This window comes from Pristiophorus japonicus, chromosome 12 (genome assembly GCF_044704955.1).
Source record: "Pristiophorus japonicus isolate sPriJap1 chromosome 12, sPriJap1.hap1, whole genome shotgun sequence".
Lineage (NCBI taxonomy): Eukaryota > Metazoa > Chordata > Chondrichthyes > Pristiophoridae > Pristiophorus > Pristiophorus japonicus.
The window spans coordinates 22,417,323-22,440,313 of NC_091988.1; the positions used below are offsets into that span (position 1 = coordinate 22,417,323).

At 46.6% G+C, this 22,991-nt stretch overlaps 1 protein-coding gene across 4 annotated transcripts in view; it reads left to right on the forward strand.

Annotated features, from left to right (window-relative positions):
• The first annotated feature begins 6,969 nt into the window (after positions 1-6,969).
• Positions 6,970-22,991, forward strand: part of prickle2b (prickle homolog 2b) — a 323,079-nt gene continuing 307,057 nt past the window's right edge. The window contains exons 1-2 of one of the 4 annotated variants that reach the window (XM_070895218.1): positions 6,970-7,072; positions 7,674-7,812. The gene's annotated coding sequence lies outside the window, so the exon portion shown is untranslated. Of the gene's footprint in view, positions 7,073-7,398; positions 7,477-7,651; positions 7,813-8,346; positions 8,383-22,991 lie in introns of those variants that run through there. The other 3 variants (XM_070895217.1, XM_070895219.1, XM_070895222.1) reach the window with 3 other exon arrangements.

Genomic DNA, 22,991 nt, shown 5'->3' on the forward strand with positions numbered 1-22,991 from the left:
TGGAACAGAATTTTTTCTTCAAAAGGGGGCGTGTCCGGCCACTGACGCCTGATTTCAAAGTTTCCACAGTGAAAACGTACTCCAAACTAACTTAGAATGGAGCAAGTGAAGATTTTTGTAGAACTGAAAAAACCTGTTCTACACATTAAAAAATCAGGCGCAGGTTACAAATTAGGCGTCCAGAACGAGGTGGGGGGGAAGGGGGGGGGGGGGAAAGGGAAGTCATTAAATTCTACAATAAATCCTTATTTATACTTCTACAAATATTATACAAATAAATCCAACCTGAATAAACATTTATAAGCAAAGAAAAGATTAAATAAACCATCTTCCTACCTGTGTGAAAGTGCTTCAGGCACGGAGAATGCTGCAGTCAGCCTGAGGCGCCCGTTCTTCCCGCGGGGGGGGGGGTGGGGGAGGAGGAGGTGCCCGGTCTTTCCCGCGGGGGGGGGGGGGGGGGCGGGGGAGGAGGCGGCCCATTCTTCCCGCGGCGGGGGAGGAGGCATCCGTTCTTCCCGCGGGGGGGGGGGGGAGGAGGTGCCCGTTCTTCCCGCGAGGGGGGGGGGGGGGGGTAGGAGGCACCCATTCTTTCCCACAGGGGTGGGGGAGGAGGCGTCCGTTCTTCCCGCGGGGGGGGGGGGGGGGAGGAGGAGGCGCCCGTTCTTCCTGTGAGGGGGGGGGGGGGGGAGGCGCCTGTTCTTTCCTGCGGGGGGGGGGGGGGGGGGGGGAGGAGACAGTGAGAAGGCTGCAAGTGCTGATGTGCTGATGGCAATGTGCTTTTATGAAAAAAAAATTCAAAAATTAAACAGCTACAAAGAACTACAAAAATGGCCGAGTGCCAATGTTTTTTTCACACTGCGCGCGCGCGAACGCTCCAACGCGCACGCGCAGCGTTGCCGGCAGGAAAAAAAACTAATTTAAATAGTACCCGCTCCCACTTACAAAATCGGCGCGAGTGTAGGCTCCGCCCCCTTGGGCGCCGCGCCAGGCAGACAAGGAGCTGCAGAATGCTCCAGAATCGCGAGGTTTTTTTTAGGCGCCGTTTTAGGCGCGAAAAACGGGCGCCCAGCTCGGAGTGGCGCCTGTTTTTTAGCGTGTGGAAACTTGGGCCCAATATATTTGATTTTGCCATGACAGTAGACTTTGATAATTTCAAAAATTCAAGCATAAAGGCAAATCATTGATTAATGATGATTTCCACAAATCTTCTATTCCTGAATGCACGAGCTGATGCAGAGAAGCATTTTGAGAGTGTATTCTTAAAACACAAGAAATATTGTTGGAATGGACCAAATCAAGTGCTACCACTTCCCTTGGAGCGCTAAACAAAACAAGAGAAGCGATAGCGGCAGAACACTACACATGACCTGTGCAGCACTGCTGGAATCACAGGCTCCTTCCCTCCCTTAAAAGGAAGGGATAATGGTGAGGTAGTTTCAAGGTAAGGCTTTGACTGGTCAGCGACGTCACCTGCGATCTGCGAAGATCAGTCCTAAGCACTCTAACAGAGTGCAGGACTGATCAGTCGCGGCATTGCAAAAATTCAAAAAGTAGCACAGTGGGGTGAAAATAAAATTTTGGCCTACCTGACCACCAACGCCTTTAATTACTGCTCCCCAAGTCGCCAGCCGAGCCCACAACGCCTCCTGCGCTACCTTTGTTGACGCCCGGCAATGTTCTTTCGCAAGTTCACGGGCGTTGGTACTTTTGCTGCGCCATGTTGGTAGGCCGTTATCGCCTGTTAGCGTCCGCGGAAGCGCTAATGAGAGGCGCAAAGGAGGCCAATTTCTCCCCCATACTTTGCTGCTGTCTAATCCTTCAATTCAAATTGAATTCTATATAACATCATAGAATATGGTAACAGCTATGGTCACTTGTGATGTGTATGTACAGAAGTGCAATATAATCAAGTAATGGTGATAATTGTGATTGTAACAACTATAAGATTACTCACTGATAAACACAGTCATGGTCACTGCAGCTCTGTGATCAATGATAATTTATTTCTTCCTCCTAGCCTGTGGCATTATTGTTTGGTAAGATATCTGTCGATTAGGTGTTCTCATTATAATGTTACTTGTGTGCACCATCTCTACTGAATCTTTGAAAGTCACATGTACGGGAACGGTAGCATAGTGGTTAAGTTACGGGACTAGTAATCCAGAGGCCTGGACTAATAATCCAGAGTTTGAATCCCACCACGTCAGCTGTGGAATTTAAATTCAATTAATTAAATAAATCTGGAATAAAAAGCTTGTGTCTGTAATGGTGACCATGAAACTATCGGATTGTTGTAAAAACCCATCTAATGTTCTTTAGAGAAGGAAATCTGCCATCCATACCTGGTCTGGTCTATGTGTGACTCCAGGCCCACAGCAATGTGGTTGACTCTTCACTGCCCTAGCGAGCCACTCAGTGAAACAAACCGCTACCAGAAACAAAAAGAATAAAACCGGACGGATCAACGGCATACCCAGCCCAGTCGACCCGGCAAAGACCTCCTCACTAACATCTAACTTGTGCCAAAATTGGGAGAGCTGTCCCACAGACTAGTCAAGCATTAACCTGTCATAGATATACTCACAGAGTCATATCTTTCAGCCAATGTCCCAGATTCATCCATCACCATCCCAGGGTATGTCTGGTCCCATCGGCAGGACAGATCCACCAGGGGTGGCAGCACAGTGGTATACAGTCAGAAGGGAGTGGCCCTGGGAGTCCTCAATAGTCTCATGGCTTCAGGTCAAGCATGGGCAAGGAAACCTCCTGCTGATTACCACCTACCGCCCTCCCTCAGCTGATGAATCAGTGCTCCTCCCTGTTGAACACCACTTGGAAGAAGCACTGAGGGTAGCAAGGGGACAGAATGTACTCTGGGTGAGGGACTGCAATGTCCATCATCAAGAGTGGCTTGGTAGCACCACTACTGACCGACCTGGCTGAATCTTGAATGACATAGCTGCCAGACTGGGCTTGATGCATGTGGTGAGAAAACCAACACGAAGGAAAAACTTACTTGACCTCGTCCTCACCAATCTACCTGACGCAGATGCATCTGTCCATGACAACATTAGTAGCAGTGATTACTGCACAGTCATTGTGGAGATGATGTCCCATCTTCACACTGAAGACACCCTCCATCGTGTTGTGTGGTACTACTGCCATGCTAAATGGGATAGATTCTGAACAGATCTAGCAGCTCAAAACTGGGCATCCATGAGGTGCAATGGGGCAGCAGCAGAATTTTATTCCACCACAATCTGTAAACTCATGGCCTAGCATATTCCTCACTCTACCATTACCATCAAGCCAGGGGACCAACCCGGGTTCAATGAAGAGTGTCGAAAAGCATGCCAGGAGCAACACCAGACATACCTAAAAATGAGGTACCAACCTGGGGAAGCTGCAACACAGGACTACATGCTTGCTAAGCAGCGGAAGCAATATGCTATAAACCATCTTCAGTCAGAAGTGCCGAGTGGATGGTCCATATCGGCCTCCTCCTGAGGTCCCCACCATTACAGAAGCCAGTCTTCAGCCAATTCAATTCACCCCACGTGATATCGAGAAACGGCTGAGCGCACTGGATACAGCAAAGGCTATGGACTCCAACAACATTCCGGCTGTCGTGCCGAAGACTTGTGCTCCAGAACTAGCTGCGCCTCTAGCCAAGCTCCAGTACAGCTACAAAACTGGCATGTATCGGACAATGTGGAAAACTGCCCAGGTATGTCCTATCCACAATAAGCAGGACAAATCCAATCCAGCCATCAGTCTACTCTCAATGATCAGCAAAGTGATGGAAGGTGTCGTCGACAGTGCTATTAAGCGGCACTTACCAATAAACTGCTCACCGATGCTCAGTTTATGTTAAGCCAGAACCACTCAACTCCAGACATCATTACAGCTTTGGTCCAAACATAGACGAAAGAGATGAGTTCCAGAGGTGAGGTGAGAGTGACTGCCCTTGACATCAAGGCAGCAGTTGACTGAGTGTGGCATCAAGGAGCTCTAGTAAAATTGAAGTCAATGGGAATCAGGGGGAAACTCTTCACTGGCTGGAGACATACCTAGCACAATGGAAGATGGTTATGGTGGTTGGAGGTCAATCATCACAGCCCCATGACATCGCTGCAGGTCTTCCTCAGGGCAGTGTACTAGGCCCAACTATCTTCAACTGCTTCATCAATGACCTTCCCTCCATCCTAAGGTCAGAAGTGGGGATGTTCGCTGATGATTACAGAACGTTCAGTTCCATTCGCAACTCCTCAGACAATGAAGCAGTCCATGCCCAAATGCAGAAAGACCTGGATGACATTCAGGCTTGGGCTGATAAGTGGCAAGTAACTTTCGCGCTACAGAAGTGTCAGCAATGACTATCTCCATCAATCTAATCACCTCCCCTTGTTATTCAACAGCATTACCATCGCCGAATCCCCCACCATCAACATCCTGGGGGGTCACCACTGACCAGAAACTTAACTGGACCAGCCACATAAATACTGTGGCAACAAGGACGGGTCAGAGCCTAGGTATTCTGTGGCGAGTGTCTCACCTCCTGACTCCCCAAAGTCTTTAGACCATCTACAAGGCACAAGTCAGGAGTGTGATGGAATACTCTCCACTTGCCTGGATGAGTGCAGCTCCAACAACATTTAAGAAGCTCGACATCATCCAGGATAAAGCAGCCCGCTTGATTGGCACCCCATTCACCACCTTCAACATTCACTCCCTCCACCACCGGCACATCGTGGTTGCAGTGTGTACCATCTATAAGTTGCACTACAGCAACTCACCACGGGTTCTTCGGCAGCACCTCCCAAACCCGCGACCTCTACCACCTCGAAGGACAAGGGCAGCGGGCACCTGGGAACACCATCACCTGCAAATTCCCCTCCAAGTTACACACCATTCTGACTTGGAAATATATCGCCGTTCCTTCATTGTTGCTGGATCAAAATCCTGGAACTCCCTCCCTGACAGCACTGTGGGAGTACATTCACCACAAGGACTGCAGCGGTTCAAGTAGGCAGCTCACCACCATCTTCTTAAGGGCAATTAGGGATGGGCAATAAATGCTAGCCTTGCCAGTGATGCCCACATCCCAGAACGAATTAAAAAAAAAGAGGAAATAATCTGTGGTGGTTACTGTAAGTAATCATTCAGGGTTATCACATTTGTAATTATGACAGTAATGATAGCAGGTGGAAGAAAAATATTTATATTACTCATATCTGGAAACATGTCCTTAAATTTTATTATTCAATTGTCTCATTTATATTATTTATTCAGATATGGAAACTGGGATTATTTTCTATACTCTACTTAGTGTAAGGAACTCTTGGCTAATGCTCTGAAAGCAGTATGTCAAAACTTACAAACAAGCTTAAATTTATTTGCGGTGCAGCAAACATAAATATATTTTAAACAGGCAGGTTGATAAACTACTGAATTAATGAGTCAACTAACAAACTAGTAGGTGCAGAATGTATTCAATTCATAAATGAATCATGGGCATCTTATATTGTACTGTGCTTGTGAATTATTAGATCCACTTCCATATGCAATTTCCAAAAATAGCTATTGACTTTTTGTAACGCATTAGTAAACATGCTTCCAGTAATTAATAATCGAGGTAGAGTTGATTTATGTAACCACTCGGACTCCCATTATTTTCAATTGTTGTAAAAAGTACTGAAGATGTGTTATGTTTATGAAGGAGTCAACCCACAGAGGGTCGGTTTACCTTGTTTGCCAGGTATCTGTTCCACATAGCCTTATTTCTCTTATGGGGAACCAACTGTCCAAGTTACATCTACATCATGGGCACAGTAATCTTAATCCCTCTTGTGTTCTGTTCTGTACACACATTTAATGCTGTACTTACTTTGCCACGTTGTACGCTGTACATGAACCGGTGCTGCCTCACTCACTAAGGACGTTTTTGTGGGTGACTGCTGTCACCAACAGTAACATAAACATAGCTCCGAGTGTGGGAAGGGATTCACTAATTCGTCCAACCTTCAGGCACACTAGAAAGTTCACACTGGGGAGAGGCTGTTCAATTGCTCTCACTGTGGAAAGAAGTTAACTCAGTCATCCAACCTCACTCAACACCAGCGAGTTCACACTAGGGAGAGGCCGTTCACCTGCGCCGTATGTGGGAGGAGTAGCAGTGAGAGATTGTGGCAGAGGTGCGGCGAATGACCGGGGCAGAGGAGCGGAGCGAGATCGGGGTCCAGGAGCGAGGTGATCGGGGTCCAGGAGAGGCAAGGGTTCGGGGCCCAGAAGAGGCGAAAGCCTGGGGGCAGCATGGGCCTGCCCACACTGCAGACAGTAGGAATATGCGGGCGCACTAGGACCATGCAGCAGAGCTTGGTCTCCAGTCGTCTTGCCATTGGATCAATTCCTAGCTCTGTCAAGCCCATGGAGTGGCTGGTGTGCAACAACCAACCCACGTTAAAAGAATCCATGCACAAGCATCTTCCACCATTCAATATGTACTTCGGGATCTGGAATATCAGGTCCCTCATTGAAATACCTGTGAATTCATCCCTTTTTGATGTGGAAGACGGCCATCCTCGATACGAGGGGCCGCCTAATACTAAACATTGCCACCAGAGGCCCCAACATATTGCCAGTAATTAATTATCGAGATAGGGTTAATTTTATATGCACACTCAGACTCCCGTTATATTCAATCGGAGAGAAAAAGGGTACTGCAGTGAACATCATGTGCTGTGTTTTTGAAAAGAGTCAGTCCACACAGGGTGCATCTTGTTCTCCAGGTACCTGTTCCACAAACCACTGCCTTGTCGCTCCGGGGTCGCGGCCAGTGAAGCACACCGTCACTTGTTGCTCACTCACTCGGGAAGGCGAGACAGTTTTGAACAAAGTCACGAGTGGGTACATAAATGGCTTTGAGACGATGTGCAGAGAGGGAAGGGGGGAAGGGAGGGAAGAGGGAAGAGGGTTCCTTTTACTGCCGTGCAAACCAGCCGGTTTCCATAGTGCCGGGTCCAGAACTCTGAAGCAATGCAATAAGACAGCCGCTTCTTCAAGAGCTTCCGCAGTACGACCACACCATTATGTGCAACTCAATATTTAACGCGCAGCACAAAATATGCTGAATTGTGCATTAAAGGATATGTGTATTGAGGCGAAGGGGTGCATGGCCGGCTATTTACGTCGATATTCTCTTGAGGGTCGAGGTCGGTGTGGTGCGGGTCGGGCTGTCTCACTGACCGGTGCTGTGTGTTTGGGTGTGAGGTGTTGCGGTGATGTTCCGAGCTGCTGAAGGTTATGTAACGGGGGGGGGGGCGGGAGTGCTGCGCTGGCTCGCCCCTCCCCTCCCGCCTTCCCGCGCGCCTCTGACGCCCGAGGATCGCACACGGTGTGAGCGCGTGCCGCCAGGCGCCAACAGCCCAACCGTCCCTTCGTTCGTCCGTCCGTCAGCCTGCCAGCCCGCGCCGGCAGGTAGGTCTGCAGGCGCCCGCCCGCCGCTTGCAAAACACAGCAAGTACCTGGGGTCGGGGGGGGGGGGGGAGGGGGGAAACTACTGCTTGCAAAAATAACTACTGCTTGTAAAATAATACCTGCATGTAATCAATTCCTTCTGAAGCATTTTGTGTTTTATGTCTCTCTCTCTCCTTCCTTCCTTTGCCGGTGTCCAGCCTTTTGGATGTCCACTGCAGAGAAAGCTGCTCGATCCCTTTGAGAACAAAATAAACAAAAAAAAGGTGTTTTAAAAAAAAAAAATCCTGTCAGGACGTTGAGGGAAAGGCGACTCTTCCTGAACTCGGCTGATTACAGGTTTGTTTTGGCGTTTGATTCAAGTGGCAAGCTGCCGGGTCTGTACCTGTATTTCTTAACTCCCCCCCCCGTCTCTCAAAAAAAAATATTCCCGGTGTTATATAACGGCATTCAGCGCCATGCGCTCGATGACAGAGACCGCGGGCAACACACACAGAGCGAGCGCTGCCGGCCCCGGCTTCGCATCTCACCGGGCTCCGGTGCGCATTATCTGCCTGCTTCATGTGCGCTGCTGTCCGGGTTGTACGTGCTTACTTTGACGGGTAAGTCACCCGCCGATCCTGCACACGCACTCTCCCTCTTTCGTGGTTGATCCATGTAAAAAAAATATATTTCCTGCATGTCCGAATCAAATATTTCGTTTTTACATTAGAGCAAAATATTATTCGTTTTTTTTTCTTCTTCCTTTTAGAATAAGCGTCTAATAGTGTAATGATAAGATGGAAGCTATTTCCACAGAGATCATTTTAAGGAGGATCCAGCAGGTTTGCAACCAGGAGGGAGGTCATGGAATGATATGATGGGAGCGATGCCCGCATCGTGAACCAGAAAAATACGACTGTTCACTTAGTGGGTATATGAGTTTAGCCCAAACTGAATGCTTTGAAATATGCCATAATTGAATTGCTTTTTTTTTTAAATGAAAGGTTCCAAGGTTCTAAAAATTCTCATTATAGTGCTATAAATGGATGCTATAGATAATTCTCACCAGGTATGAATCTGGTGGATTATGAAATTATGAAAACGTACCAAAAAGGGTAATTAACCATTTTTCATTTTTCCGCTTTGTGCATTTGGGGGGAGGGGGGAGGGTGTTGGGAACCCAGGTGACTGACACCTGCAGAAACCTACCAGCATGCTTAAAAGTCTCCAAACCAAGCTGCTGAGAAATCAAGACAAATATAATTTATGTTTCTGTCATCATCATCATCATAGGCAGTCCCTCGAAACGAGGATGACTTGCTTCCACGCCAACAAAGGATGAGTTCACAGGTGTTTCAATGAAGGACCCGAACCACATCCGCAAGGGTGGAAGATGCCTGTGCGTGGATTTTTTTAACGTGTGGTGGCCGTTGCACATCAGCCACCACACGGGCTTGACAGAGCTAGGTCTTGGTCCAGTGGCAAGGATTACCCAAGATGACTGGAGACCTGCTCTGCTGCACGGACCTAGTGTGCACACATCGCAGTGTGGGCTGGCTCGTGCTGCCCCTGGCCCCAAACTCGCGCCTCCCCTGGGCCCCGATCACATACCTCCACAGTCTCTCGCCGCTCCTTCGCCCTGACCTTGCTGCTGCTGCTGTATCTGCCCACGCTCCAATCACAGGCCTGGATCTTGATGACATCACTCTTCGCTGCCATTGCCCTCCTGCACCAGCTCGTGCTTCTCCTGGAAGTGGCATGCCTCCACGTTGCTCCCTGAGGCCGCTCGCCGCTCCTTTTATGGCCCGACCTGATCGGGGCCTCCACGCAACCAATCACCGTCCTGCAGCCCTGTGACATCATTACCGCTCTCATCAGTTTCTGTGCTGTGAAGTGCACATTCTCTTCAGGACAGAGCATTGGTAACCTGTCCCCTAACTGTCCAGCTAGGACCATGTTACCCAATGGGGCATTGGGTGGCAGAGTTATCTGGAACCAAATGATTAAGAATCCTAGCTCTAAGTGACGGATCTCCCTATCTAGGTCCCATTAATGTGTCTGGATAGCTCTCAATTATCAACAGTGCCCCTGGAGTACTGCAGCCTGACTCAGAGAGTTGGCTTTGTTCCAATCTTCTAATGCCAGATGAGTCATCTTGAAGCCGCATAGACCGTAAAAAGACCCTCACTCGTAATTTCCGCAGAGGTTCTCTTGATCGTCTTCCATAACTTCAGCAAATCAGCAGAAATCCAAGAGAAACAGCATAACTGACCTTTTATGCGGTTTCTCTTGGGTTTCCATTGATCTGCTGAAGTTATGGCAGACGATGGGGAACCCCATGCGAAAATTCTATTCCCCTGTGTTTTAATATTCTCTTTGTAATATTTTAAAAATAAAAGTTGCTATAGGTGCTTTAAGGAATATAGCACAGCAAGATTGTATAATGTAATGCTTTTATCCTGGACAACTCCTTTTTTTTTTAAACTTACTCCAAACCACAGTTACAATTTGGTGCAAATTTGAGGGGCCAAACAGGCTGGAACAATGAGGCTTAATATCCTGCTCGGCCTAACTTTGCCTGCACCAAATCCCCTTCATTTGAATACACATTTCCTTTAACGCATAATTCATCATATTTTGTGTCATCTTCAGTTTCTACATTAATGTCAGAGATAGCATCAATCTTCATTTATATTCTCCTAGCCAGTCCATTGCAGGATTAGATTTCCTTGGTTTAGGGTAGTTTACAACAGATTATTAGGGTTTAAGATCACACAATACTTAATCCTTGGTTGAAATTTGCACCCAGTGTACTGGTGTTCAAGGGATTGCTTAACCTTCCTGTACTATGGGACCGAGAAATTGAATTATCGTAACTTCACTCATGAGAAACCGTGGAATGAGCAAATGTCATCCTTCTGCAGACCATGTACAATCTAATCTATCATGGATTTTACTGTACTCATTTCATTTTCCAAAGGAAGATTCTGCATAATTATTCCCTGATCCCCAAATGTTATCAAGCAGAATTTTGAAACATTCATTAGACATCACTTAGTTGTTATTCAACTATGTCCTGTTGCCCATCAACGAACATTGGCCCTGAAATTCCAGTCGAAGGCATCCCGCGGGCAATTGCCTCTGACCGGAGAATTTTTACGAATTTACCTGGTGGTCTTGGAGGCGCCCAGGATTCCGGTGGGGAGGCCTTCTCTTCCCGCGCTGCGAAGTGCGCTCCCATCCTTGAGGTTCCCATGCAGAAGATGTAGTCACGTGTGACTGCTCAACCAATCAGGTACAGTATTCTCAATTAATAGCAATGAGAAATCCGTATCTACGAGTTCTCACTGCTATTAATTGAGAAAAAAACCAAACACTTATAACAAAGTTTTTAAAATTATGGTTTAAAATAAATTTAACTTAGTCGGCAGGTTTTTGAAAATAAAATGTGTATTTTTAATTTTATTTTTTATGTTTTAAGTGTTTTTTAAAACTCTTATGCCTGTAAAAGTAGGCTCTGCGCCTGCTTTTATCAGGCGCAAGAATTTTGAGGACAATTGCTCAGCAAGGTATGGGTAAATACCGCAATCTTGCCCATGCAAATGTCCTCGCTCCCGAGATACGGATGATCTGTCAAGCTGCTTGACAGATCGGAAAAGTCGGTTTTCAGCGCATGCGCATTGTGTGCTGAAAACCGTTTTTTCCGATACCTTCCTGGGTCCGTAGAAACTCTGTACGGACCTGGGGAGGCCGGAATTTCTGAGCCAATATTTCTCCACCCCAGCAGCTCAGGAACCATTGTGTCAAAATAATCCTTTTTTATTCCTTGACCGGTAAGGAACTAAATGGGCAAGTGAAACAAAAAGATCTGGGAATACATAGAAACATAGAAAATAGGTGCAGGAGTAGGCCATTCGGCCCTTCGAGCCTGCACCACCATTCAATAAGATCATGGCTGATCAAGCTACTTCAGTACCCCATTCCTGCTTTCTCTCCATACCCCTTGATCCCTTTAGCCGTAAGGGCCACATCTAACTCCCTTTTGAATATATCCAACGAACTGGCATCAACAACTCTCTGCGGTAGAGAATTCCACAGGTTAACAACTCTGAGTGAAGAAGTTTCTCCTCATCTCGGTCCTAAATGGCTTACCCCTTATCCTTAGACTGTGTACCTTGGTTCTGGACTTCCCCAACATCGGGAATATTCTCCCTGCATCTAACCTGTCCAGTCCTGTCAGAATTTTATATGTTTCTATGAGATCCCCTCTCATCCTTCTAAACTCCAGTGAATACAGGCCCAGTTGATTCAGTCTCTCCTCATATGTCAGTCCTGCCATCCTGGGAATCAGTTTGGTGAACTTTGGCTGCATTCCCTCAATAGCAAGAACGTCCTTCCTCAGATTAGGAGACCAAAACTGAACACAATATTCCAGGTGAGGCCTTACCAAGGCCCTGTACAACTGCAGTAAGACCTCCCTGCTCCTATACTCAAATCCCCTAGCTATGAAGGCCAACATGCCATTTGCCTTCTTCACCGCCTGCTGTACCTGTATGCCAACTTTCAATGACTGATGTACCATGACACCCAGGTCTCGATGCACCTCCCCTTTTCCTAATCTGCCGCCATTCAGATAATATTCTGCCTTTGTGTTTTTGCCACCAAAGTGGATAACTTCACATTTGTCCACATTATACTGCATCTGCCATGCATTTGCCCACTCACCTAACCTGTCCAATTCACCCTGCAGCCTCTTAGCATCCTCCTCACAGCTCACACTGCCACCCAGCTTAGTGTAATCTGCAAACTTGGACATATTACACTCAATTCCTTCATCTAAATCATTGATGTATATTGTAAATAGCTGTGGTCCCAGCACTGAGCCCTGCTGCACCCCACTAGTCACTGCCTGCCATTCTGAAAAGAACCCGTTTATCCTGACTCTCTGCTTCCTGTCTGCCAACCAGTTCTCTATCCACGTCAGTTCATTACCCCCAATACCATGTGCTTTAATTTTGCACACCAATCTCTTGTGTGGGACCTTGTCAAAAGCCTTTTGAAAGTCCAGATACACCACATCCATTGGTTTTCCCTTGTCTACTCTACTAGTTACATCCTCAAAAAATTCTAGAAGATTTGTCAAGCATGATCTCCTTTTCACAAATCCATGCTGACTTGGACCTATCATGTCACCATTTTCCAAATGCGCTGCTATGACATCCTTAATAATTGATTCCATCATTTTACCCACTACTGAGGTCAGGCCAACCGGTCTATAATTACCTGTTTTCTCTCTCCTTTTTTAAAAAGTGGGGTTACATTAGCTACCCTCCAGTCCATAAGAACTGATCCAGAATCAATAGACTGTTGGGAAATGATCACCCATGCATCCATTATTTCTAGGACCACTTCCTTAAGTACTCTGAGATGCATACTATCAGGTCCTGGGGATTTATCGGCCTTCAATCCCATCAATTTCCCTAACACAATTTCCCGACTAATAAGGATTTCCTTCAGTTCCTCCTTCTCACTAGACCCTCGGTCCCCTAGTATTTCCAGAAGGTTATTTGTGTCTTCCTTCGTGAAGACGGAACCAAAGTATTTGTTCAACTGGTCTGCCATTTCTTTGTTCACCATTATAAATTCACCTGATTCTGACTGCAAGGCGCCTACGTTTGTGTTCACTAATCTTTTTCTCTTCATATATCTATAGAAGCTTTTGCCATGAGTTTTTATGTTCCCAGCATGCTTCCTCTCAAACTATATTTTACCCCTCCCAATTAAACCCTTTGTCCTCCACTGGTGAATTCTAAATTTCTCCTAGTCCTCAGGTTTGCTGCTTTTTCTAGCCAATTTATATGCCTCTTCCTTGGATTTAACAATATCCTTAATTTCCCTTGTTAGCCAAGGTTGAGCCACCTTCCCCGTTTTATTTTTACTCGAGACAGGGATGTACAATTGCTGAAGTTCATCCATGTGATCTTTAAATGTTTGCCATTGCCTATCCACTGTCAACCCTTTAAGTATCATTCGTCAGTTTATTCTAGCCAATTCACATCTCATACCATCAAAGTTACCTTTCCTTAAGTTCAGGACCCTAGTCTCTGAATTAATTGTGTCACTCTCCATCTTAATAAAGAATTCTACCATATCATGGTCACTCTTCCCCAAGGGGCCTCGCACAACAAGATTGCTAATTAGTCCCTTCTCATTACACATCACCCAGTCTAGGATGGCCAGCCCTCTAGTTGGCTCCTCGACATATTGGTCTGGAAATCCATCCCTAATACGCTCCAGGAAATCCTTCTCCACCGTATTGCTACCAGTTTGGTTAGCCCAATCTATATGTAGATTAAAGTCGCCCATGATAACTGCTGTACCTTTATTGCATGCATCCCTAATTTCTTGTTTGATGCTGTCCCCAACCTCACGACTACTGTTTGGTGGTCTGTACACAACTCCTACTAGCGTTTTCTGCCCTTTGGTATTCCGCAGCTCCACCCATACAGATTCCACATCATCCAAGCTAATGTCCTTCCTTACTATTGCGTTAATTTCCTCTTTAACCAGCAACGCTACTCCACCTCCTTTTCCTTTCTATCCTTCCTGAATGTTGAATACCCCTGGATGTTGCCTTGGTCACCCTGGAGCCATGTCTCTGTGATGCCAATTGTATCATATTCATTAATTGCTGCCTGTGCAGTTCATTCATCCACCTTATTACGAATACTCCTCGCATTGAAGCACAGAGCCTTCAGGCTTGTCTTTTTAACACACTTTGCCCCTTTAGAACTTTGCTGTAATGTGGCCCTTTTTTGATTTTTGCCTTGGGTTTCTCTGCCCTCCACTTTTACTTTTCTTTCTATCTTTTGCTTCTGCCTCCATTCTACTTCCCTCTGTCTCCCTGCATAGGTTCCCATCCCCCTGCCATATTAATTTAACCCCTCCCCAACAGCACTAGCAAACACTCCCCCGAGGACATTGGTTCTGGTCCTGACCAGGTGCAGACCGTCCGGTTTGTACTAGTCCCACCTCCCCCAGAACCAGTTCTAATGTTCCAGGAATTTGAATCCCTCCCTTCTGCACCACTCCTCAAGCCACGTATTCACCTTAGCTATCCTGCAATTCCTACTCTGACTAGCACGTGACCCTGGTAGCAATCCTGAGATTACTACCTTTGAGGTCCTACTTTTTAATTTAAGTCCTAGCTCCCTAAATTCAACTTGTAGGACCTAATCTCGTTTTTTACCTATATCGTTGGTACCTATATGCACCACGACAACTGGCTGTTCACCCTTCCCCTCCAAAATGTCCTGCAGCCGCTCCGAGACATCCTTGCACCAGGGAGAGAACATACTTTCCTGAAATCTCGATTGCGGTCGCAGAAACGCCGATCTATGCCCCTTACACTAGAATCCCCTACCACTTTAGCTCTCCCATTCTTTTTCCTGCCCTCCTGTGCAGCAGAGCCACCCACGGTGCCATGAACCTGGCTGCTGCTGCCCTCCCCTGATAAGAACATAAGAATTAGGAACAGGAGTAGGCCATTTAGCCCCTCGAGCCTGCTCCGCCACTCAACAAGATCATGGCTGATCTGGCCGTGGACTCAGCTCCACTTACCCGCCCGCTCCCCATAATCCTTAATTCCCTTATTGGTTAAAAATCCATCTATCTGTGATTTGAATACATTCAATGAGCTAGCCTCAACTGCTTCCCTGGGCAGAGAATTCCACAGATTCACAACCCTCTGGGAGAAGAAATTCCTTCTCAACTCGGTTTTAAATTGACTCCTTCGTATTTTGAGGCTCTGTCCCCTAGTTCTAGTCTCCCCGACCAGTGGAAACAACCTCTCTGCCTCTATCTTATCTATCCCTTTCATTATTTTAAATGTTTCTATAAGACCACACCTCATCCTTCTGAACTTCAACGAGTAAAGCCCCAGTCTACTCAATCTATCATCATAAGGTAACCCCCTCATCTCCGGAATCAGCCTAGTGAATCGTCTCTGTACCTCCTCCAAAGCTAGTATATCCTTAAGTAAGGTGACCAAAACTGCACGCAGTACTCCAGGTGCGGCCTCACCAATACCCAATACAGTTGCAGAAGGACCTCCCTGCTTTTGTACTCCATCCCTCTCGCAATGAAGGCCAACATTCCATTCGCCTTCCTGATTATCTGCTGCACCTGCTAATTAACTTTTTGGGACAGGTCCCTCTGCACCGCAGCATGTTGTAATTTCTCCCCATTCAAATAATATTCCCTTTTACTGTTTTTTTTTCCAAGGTGGAACATTTTCCGATATTGTATTCCATCTGCCAAACCTTAGCCCATTCGCTTAACCTATCTAAATCTCTTTGCAGCCTCTCTGTGTCCTCCACACAACCCGCTTTCCCACTAATCTTTGTGACATCTGCAAATTTTGTTACACTACACTCTGTCCCCTCTTCCAGGTCATCTATGTATATTGTAAACAGTTGTGGTCCCAGCACCGATCCCTGTGGTACACCACTAACCACCGATTTCCAACCTGAAAAGGACCCATTTATCCCGACTCTCTGCTTTCTGTTAGCCAGCCAATTCTCGATCCATGATAATACATTTCCTTTGACTCCGCGTACCTTTATCTTCTGCAGTAACGTTTTGTGTGATACCTTATCGAATGCCTTTTGGAAATCTAAATACACCACATCCATCGGTACACCTCTATCCACCATGCTCGTTATATCAAAGAATTCCAGTAAATTAGTTAAACATGATTTCCTCTTCATGAATCCATGTTGCATCTGCTTGATTGCACTATTCCTATCTAGATGTCCCGCTATTTCTTCCTTAATGATAGCTTCAAGCATTTTCCCCAGTACAGATGTTAAACTAACCGGCCTATAGTTACGTGCCTTTTGTCTGCCCCCTTTTTTAAACAGAGGCATTACATTAGCTGCTTTCCAATCCGCTGGTACCTCCCCAGAGTCCAGAGAATTTTGGTAGATTATAACGAATGCATCTGCTATAACTTCCGCCATCTCTTTTAATACCCTGGGATGCATTTCATCAGGACCAGGGGACTTGTCTACCTTGAGTCCCATTAGCCTGTCCAGCACTACCCCCCTAGTGATAGTGATTGTCTCAAGGTCCTCCCTTCCCACATTCCCGTGACAAGCAATTTTTGGCATGGTTTTTGTGTCTTCCACTGTGAAGACTGAAGCAAAATAATTGTTTAAGGTCTCAGCCATTTCCACATTTCCCATTATTAAATCCCCCTTCTCATCTTCGAAGGGACCAACATTTACTTTAGTCACTCTTTTCCGCTTTTACTATCTTTTTATGTTTTGCGCAAGTTTACTTTTGTAATCTATCTTTCCTTTCTTTGTTGCTTTCTTAGTCATTCTTTGCTGTCATTTAAAATTTTCCCAATCTTCTATTTTCCCACGAACCTTGGCCACCTTATACGCATTGGTTTTTAATTTGATACTCTCCTTTATTTCCTTGGTTATCCACGGCTGGTTATCCCTTCTCTTACCGCCCTTCTTTTTTACTGGAATATATTTTTGTTGAGCACTATGAAAGAGCTCCTTAAAAGTCCTCCACTGTTCCTCAATTGTTCCACCGTTTAGTCTGTGTTTCCAGTCTACTTTAGCCAACTCTGCCCTCATCCCACTGTAGTCCCCTTTATTTAAGCATAGTACGCTCGCTTCAGTCACTACTTCCTCACCCTCAATCTGTATTACAAATTCAACCATACTGTGATCACTCATTCCGAGAGGATCTTTTGCTAGGAGATCGTTTATTATTCCTGACTCATTACACAGGACCAGATCTAAGATAGCTTGCTCCCTTGTAGGTTCTGTAACATACTGTTCTAAGAAAAAATCCCGTATGCATTCTATGAATTCCTCCTCAAGGCTACCCCGTGCGATTTGATTTGACCAATCGATATGTAGGATGAGTCATCCCCCCCAACAGTGCTCAAAACAGGGTATCTGTTTTGGAGGGAGATGACCGCAGGGAACCCCTGCACTACCTTCCACTGCTCTTCCTGCTGGTCACCCATTCCCTATCTGCCTGTGTAACCTTTACCTGCGGTGTGTCCAACTCACTAAATGTCCTATTCACGACATCCTCAGCATCGTGGATGCTCCAGAGTGATTCCATGCGGGCTGCCAGGTGCTGCAGCAGGATACACTTCCTGCACATGTAGTCATCAGGGACACTAGAAGCGTCCCTGAGTTCCCACATCGCACAGCAGGAGCATGACACATGTCCGAGCTTTCCTGCCATGACTTAAGCCTTAGATTAACTTAATTTGGTAACAATGATAAAGGTTATCGACTGATAAAGGAAAAGAAAAAGAAAAACTACTCACCAATCACTTACCCCCTTGACTGTGACGTCACCCTTCGATTTCTTTCTACTTTTTTGCCTTCTCTCCCTGCACCAGCTGGCCTCCTCCCACCGCTCCCTGACTATTGGGCCTTTATAGGCCTCCCGACTCACCATGCCGCCTCCTCCTCGACGACTCACCGCTCCCAGACTGTTGGGCCTTTATAGGCCTCCGACTCACCGCGCCGCCTCCTCCTCAACGACTCACCGCTCCCTGACTGTTGGGCCTTTATAGGCCTCCTGACTCACTGCACCGCCGCCTCCTCGACGACTCACCGCTCCTCGACTGTTGGGCCTTAATCGGCCTCCTGACTCACTGCACCGCTGCCGCCTCGACGGATCTATACATCGCTAAAAGTATCAAGGCAAGTTGATAAGGCCATAAGGAGTACTGGAGTTCATTTCTAGAAGAGCAGAATACAAAAGCAATGAGGGTATTTTATTTTAAATTTATAAAGAACCTTGGTAAGACCACGTTTGGAGTACTAAGTGCAATTCTGGTCTCCATAAGAACATAAGAAATAGGAGCAGGAATCGGCCATACAGTCCCTTGAGCCTGCTCTGCCATTCTATAAAATCATGGCTGAACTTCTACATCAACTCCACTTTCCCACCCATTCCCCAAATCCCTGTGTTATGTATGTTAAACATTACCAATGTGTAAGACTTGCCACCAGGGGGCGCATCTATGGGAGACACAAGGGTCACCTGCACACCCTGGGCAAGCAGGTCTAAAAGGAAATCTATAATGCTGCTTCCTCAATCTGGAGTTACAATAAAGAGACCAAGGTCACAACAGTTTGAGCTTAAGATATACAGTCTTGTGGAGTTATTCTAAACATAACAATTGGCGACAAGTAACTGATCACGAACTTTCATGCAGTTATGGCTGCCATTGGTATTCTTGAGAGATTTGTTGAGGGTGATGATTGGGAAGCCTTCGTTGAGCATCTTAACCAGTACTTCGTGGCCAACGAGCTGAAAAAGGCAGAAACCGTGAACAAGCGCAGGGCGATTCTCCTCAACGTTTGCGGGTCCACGATATATGGCCTCATCAAAAATCTGCTAGCACTGATGAAGCCAACGGACAAGATATATGAAGAGTTGTGCACGCTGGTTTGGGAACACCTCAAGCCGAAGGAGAGCATCTTGATGGCCAGGTATTGCAGGAATGCTTCATGGTGTTGGTGTGGGGTGGTGCCAACCTGGCACATTATGTGGCAGCCAGGGTGTACAGCATCAACTGAAGTAAATCTGGCCATGGTGAGGCCATCCATGGCCTCCTGGGCAATGATGTGGTCGGGTACTGATGCCCTCTGTCCTGTGCAGCATCAGTTGATCGCGGAGAAGTTTGGTGGTGCTGATGGTGTGCCTTGTGTTGGGGCTGATTGTGGTGAGATTCTGAGGACCAAGGTGAGAGAGTATAAAGGGCACCCATGTTGATAGAATAGATGGCTGGTGAAGTCAAGATGACAGAAGAATTCTGTCAATGGTGAGAGAGTTCTTCCAATGAGGTGAGAGTGGTTGGATCATGGAAAGCCTGCAGAATGCTGGAAATGGAGTGAGAAAAATCTTCTGCCTGAGGAAAGTGCATATCAGTCAGGTGGAGGCTTTTACTGTACATTTGAAGTTGTCAAGTAATCAGCTGGACCAAAGGCTACTGAACTCATGGCTCAGCTTGACAGGCGCGATCTGCGCACAACGGGGATCCCATGGTCATGAAGTTAAAGACAAAAGGTAAGTGAAAAAAGGCTGTTATGCATCCGGCAATTCGATGTTAATCATTTTTATTAGGTCCACCGCCGGTCAGGTCTGCTCAGCGTTGACAGATCCGACTTTGGGAAAGGTGCGTGACGGTGAGTTCACAGCGGGGTCCCGACCCACTGTGGGGGAAAAAAGTACTTTCTCACCCAACCTGCCACCGATACCGCCCGCTGACACCCTAGAAAATTCCTGCCTATGTCTTCTAGCTTTCCGCTCAGTAAAAAAAACAATATCTTATATTTGAATATATTTATATCATCTATACCTTTCAGCATTTTAAAGTTCTGGATCATTTGTCTCCTGAGCTTTCTTTTCTGCAGTGAAAGCAACTTCAGTTCAATAAGTCTCTCCTATTAACTAAAAGATTCAAGTCCGAGAAGATTTCCATCCAACACGCCCTGTCATTTTCATAGACAGAGTAATACCGGTAGGATTGAAGTCTGCTTAAATTTAAAATGTACTTCACAAAAAAGAGAAAATCTACAGTCCTTTGCTAGTGATGTCATTGACACTGAGAGAATTCAATAAATATAAATCACTAGATATGTCACCTTTTTAGTTCCAGCCATCCTTTATTACCACAGTTCTTTTTGTTACCAGCACTTCTTACTACAGTTGTAACCATGCCCACTAATCATTGAATTCCCTGCCTTAAATTATTTTGTTTTCTAGTTCAGTTTTCAGAGGCTTCATTTAACTGAATCCAGGCGCTGCCTGGCAGGTTTCACTATACACTTTCCAGCAGCCTCTGTACCTCCTTGGGTTATGTGGTAGATACTCTATCTAGAATCATAGAATGGTTATTGCACAGAAGGCGGCCATTCGGCCCATCGAGCCTGTGCCGGCTCTCATCTAGTCCCTCTCCCCCGCCTTTTCCCCAAAGCCCTGCAAATGTTTTTTCCTTCAGATACTTATCCACTTCCCTTTTGAAAGATAAGATTGAGTCTGGCTCCACCACCCTTTCAGGCAGTACATTCAAGATCTTAACCACTCGCTACGTAAAAAAGTTTTTTCTTACGTCGCCTTTGGTTCTTTTGCCAATCACCTTAAATCTGTATCCTCTGATTTTCGAATCTTCTGCCAATGGGAACAGTTTCCCTCTATCTACTCTGTCCAGATCCCTCATGATTTTGAACACCTCGATCAAATCTCCTGAATCTTCTCTGCTCCAAGGAGAACAACCCCTGCTTCTCCAGTCTATCAATGTAACTAATATGTCCTTACTATACAATACAAATGTACACGAGGCCCATACTAGAGAGAAGGTCACTCTATGACCAGTAACCTTTATGAGCCAGCACTGAAGTGGAGAAGATGGGTAGAGCTTCCTCGTTAATACCCGAAAGTCCAGGTTAGGAGTGTCTCCCACAAGTTCACCACCTAGTGGTCAGTGTTCTCACTGTGTACAACTTAGGTCAGTTTATACAAGGATTACAATGACAGTTGAATACATGACATCACCTCCCCTGACAAAGTCTTATTGGGATCACAGGTTAAGTCTCTCTGGTGGTTTACGCTCCCTTGTAGAGCGTCTGAGTTGGGGCTCCGGTTGTTAGGTGCTGGCCTGAGTGTCTGCTGTTTGCGGTGCCTCAGGTCTGTCCGGACTGCCCACAGTGACTGGGCTCTCCTCCATTTGGTTCCGGTGTTCGGTCACCTGTGGTGGAGTGAACTCTACATCGTGTTCTTCCTCTGCTTCTTCTATGAAGTTGCTGAACCTCTTTATTTGATCCACGTGTTTGCGGCAGATTTGTCCATTGGTAAGTTTAACTACCAGAATCCTATTCCTCTCTTTGGCAATCACAGTGCCTGCGAGCCATTTTGGCCCTGCAGCGTAGTTGAGGACAAAGACAGGGTCATTGACATCAATACATCGCGCCCTTGCATTCCCGTCATGGTCGTCACATTGTGACCGGCGCCTGCTCTCAACAATTTCTTTCATGGTGCTGTGTATAAGGGATAACCTGGTTTTGAGCGTCCTTTTCATTAGCAGCTCTGCGGGTGGAACCCCTGTGAGCGAGTGTGGTCGGGATCTGTTGGCCAACAGGAGGCGTGATAAGCGGCTTTGTAGGGAACCCCCTTGGATTCTGAGCATCCCCTGTTTGATTATCTGCACTGCTCGTTCCTCCTGGCCGTTTGAGGCCGGCTTGAACAGTGCCGTTCTGACATGGTTGATACCATTTCCTGCCATGAAGTCCTGGAATTCAATGCTTGTAAAGCACGGGTCATTGTCGCTGTGTTTGTCCAGACTTTGATCTGACGGGCTGTCACGGGTGAGCCTTCGCTTTCGAAAGCTTCAACAGCCATGACCATCTCAGCAGCATGCTCGGTTGCTCCTGCGGTGGTGGCTAGTGGGAGCCTGCTGAGTGCATCGGCGCAGTTTTCAGTGCCCGGTCTGTGCCGAATTGTATAGTCATAGGCGGCTAACGTGAGTGCCCACCTCTGTATGCGGGCCGACGCATTAGCATTTATGACCTTGTTGTCGGCCAAAAGGGACGTTAGGGGTTTGTGATCTGTCTCCAGCTCAAATTTCCTGCCAAACAGGTTCTGGTGCATTTTTTTTACTGCATATACACATGCAAGCGCTTCCTTTTCTACCATCCCGTAGCCCTTTTCTGCCTGGGACAGACTTCTGGAGGCATAAGCTACCGGCTTTAACAGACCTTTGGCATTAAAATGCTGCAACACACACCCGACCCCATAGGACGAAGCATCGCATGTTAAAACAAGTTTCTTACATGGGTCATATAGCATTAACAGATTGTTGGAGCATAACAAATTGCATGCTCTATCCTTTCCTGGCTGTCCCCCCAGACCTATTCGTGTCCTTTGCGTAGGAGCACGTGTAGTGGCTTTAATTTGGGAAGAAAGTTACCAAAATAGTTCAGGAGCCCCAGGAATGAACGCAGCTCCATCATTTTACGGGTCTGGGTGCCCTCTGGATCGCTTCCGTTTTGGACGCAGTAGGTCTGGTCCCGTCTGCTGCTACCCTCATCCCCAGGAATTCTACCTCTGGAGCTAGGAAGACGCACTTCGCCCTTTTCAGTCGCAGACCTACCTGGTCCAGTCTGCGTAGCACCTCCTCCAGGTTGTGGAGGTGTTCTTCAGTATCGTGATGAGGATGTTGTCTTGAAAAACCACCGTCCTTGGAATTGACTTAAGGAGACTTTCCATATTTCGTTGAAAGATCGCGGCGCCGAGCGAATCCCGAACGGACATCTGTTGTACTCAAACAACCCCTTGTGTGTCGTGATAGTGGTCAGCTTCTTCGACTCACTCGCCAGCTCCTGGGTCATGTAAGCTGAGGTCAGGTCCAATTTTGAAAAAAGTTTGCCACCAGATAGCATCGTAAAGAACTCCTCCGCTCTCGGTAGCGGATACTGGTCTTGGAGTGACAC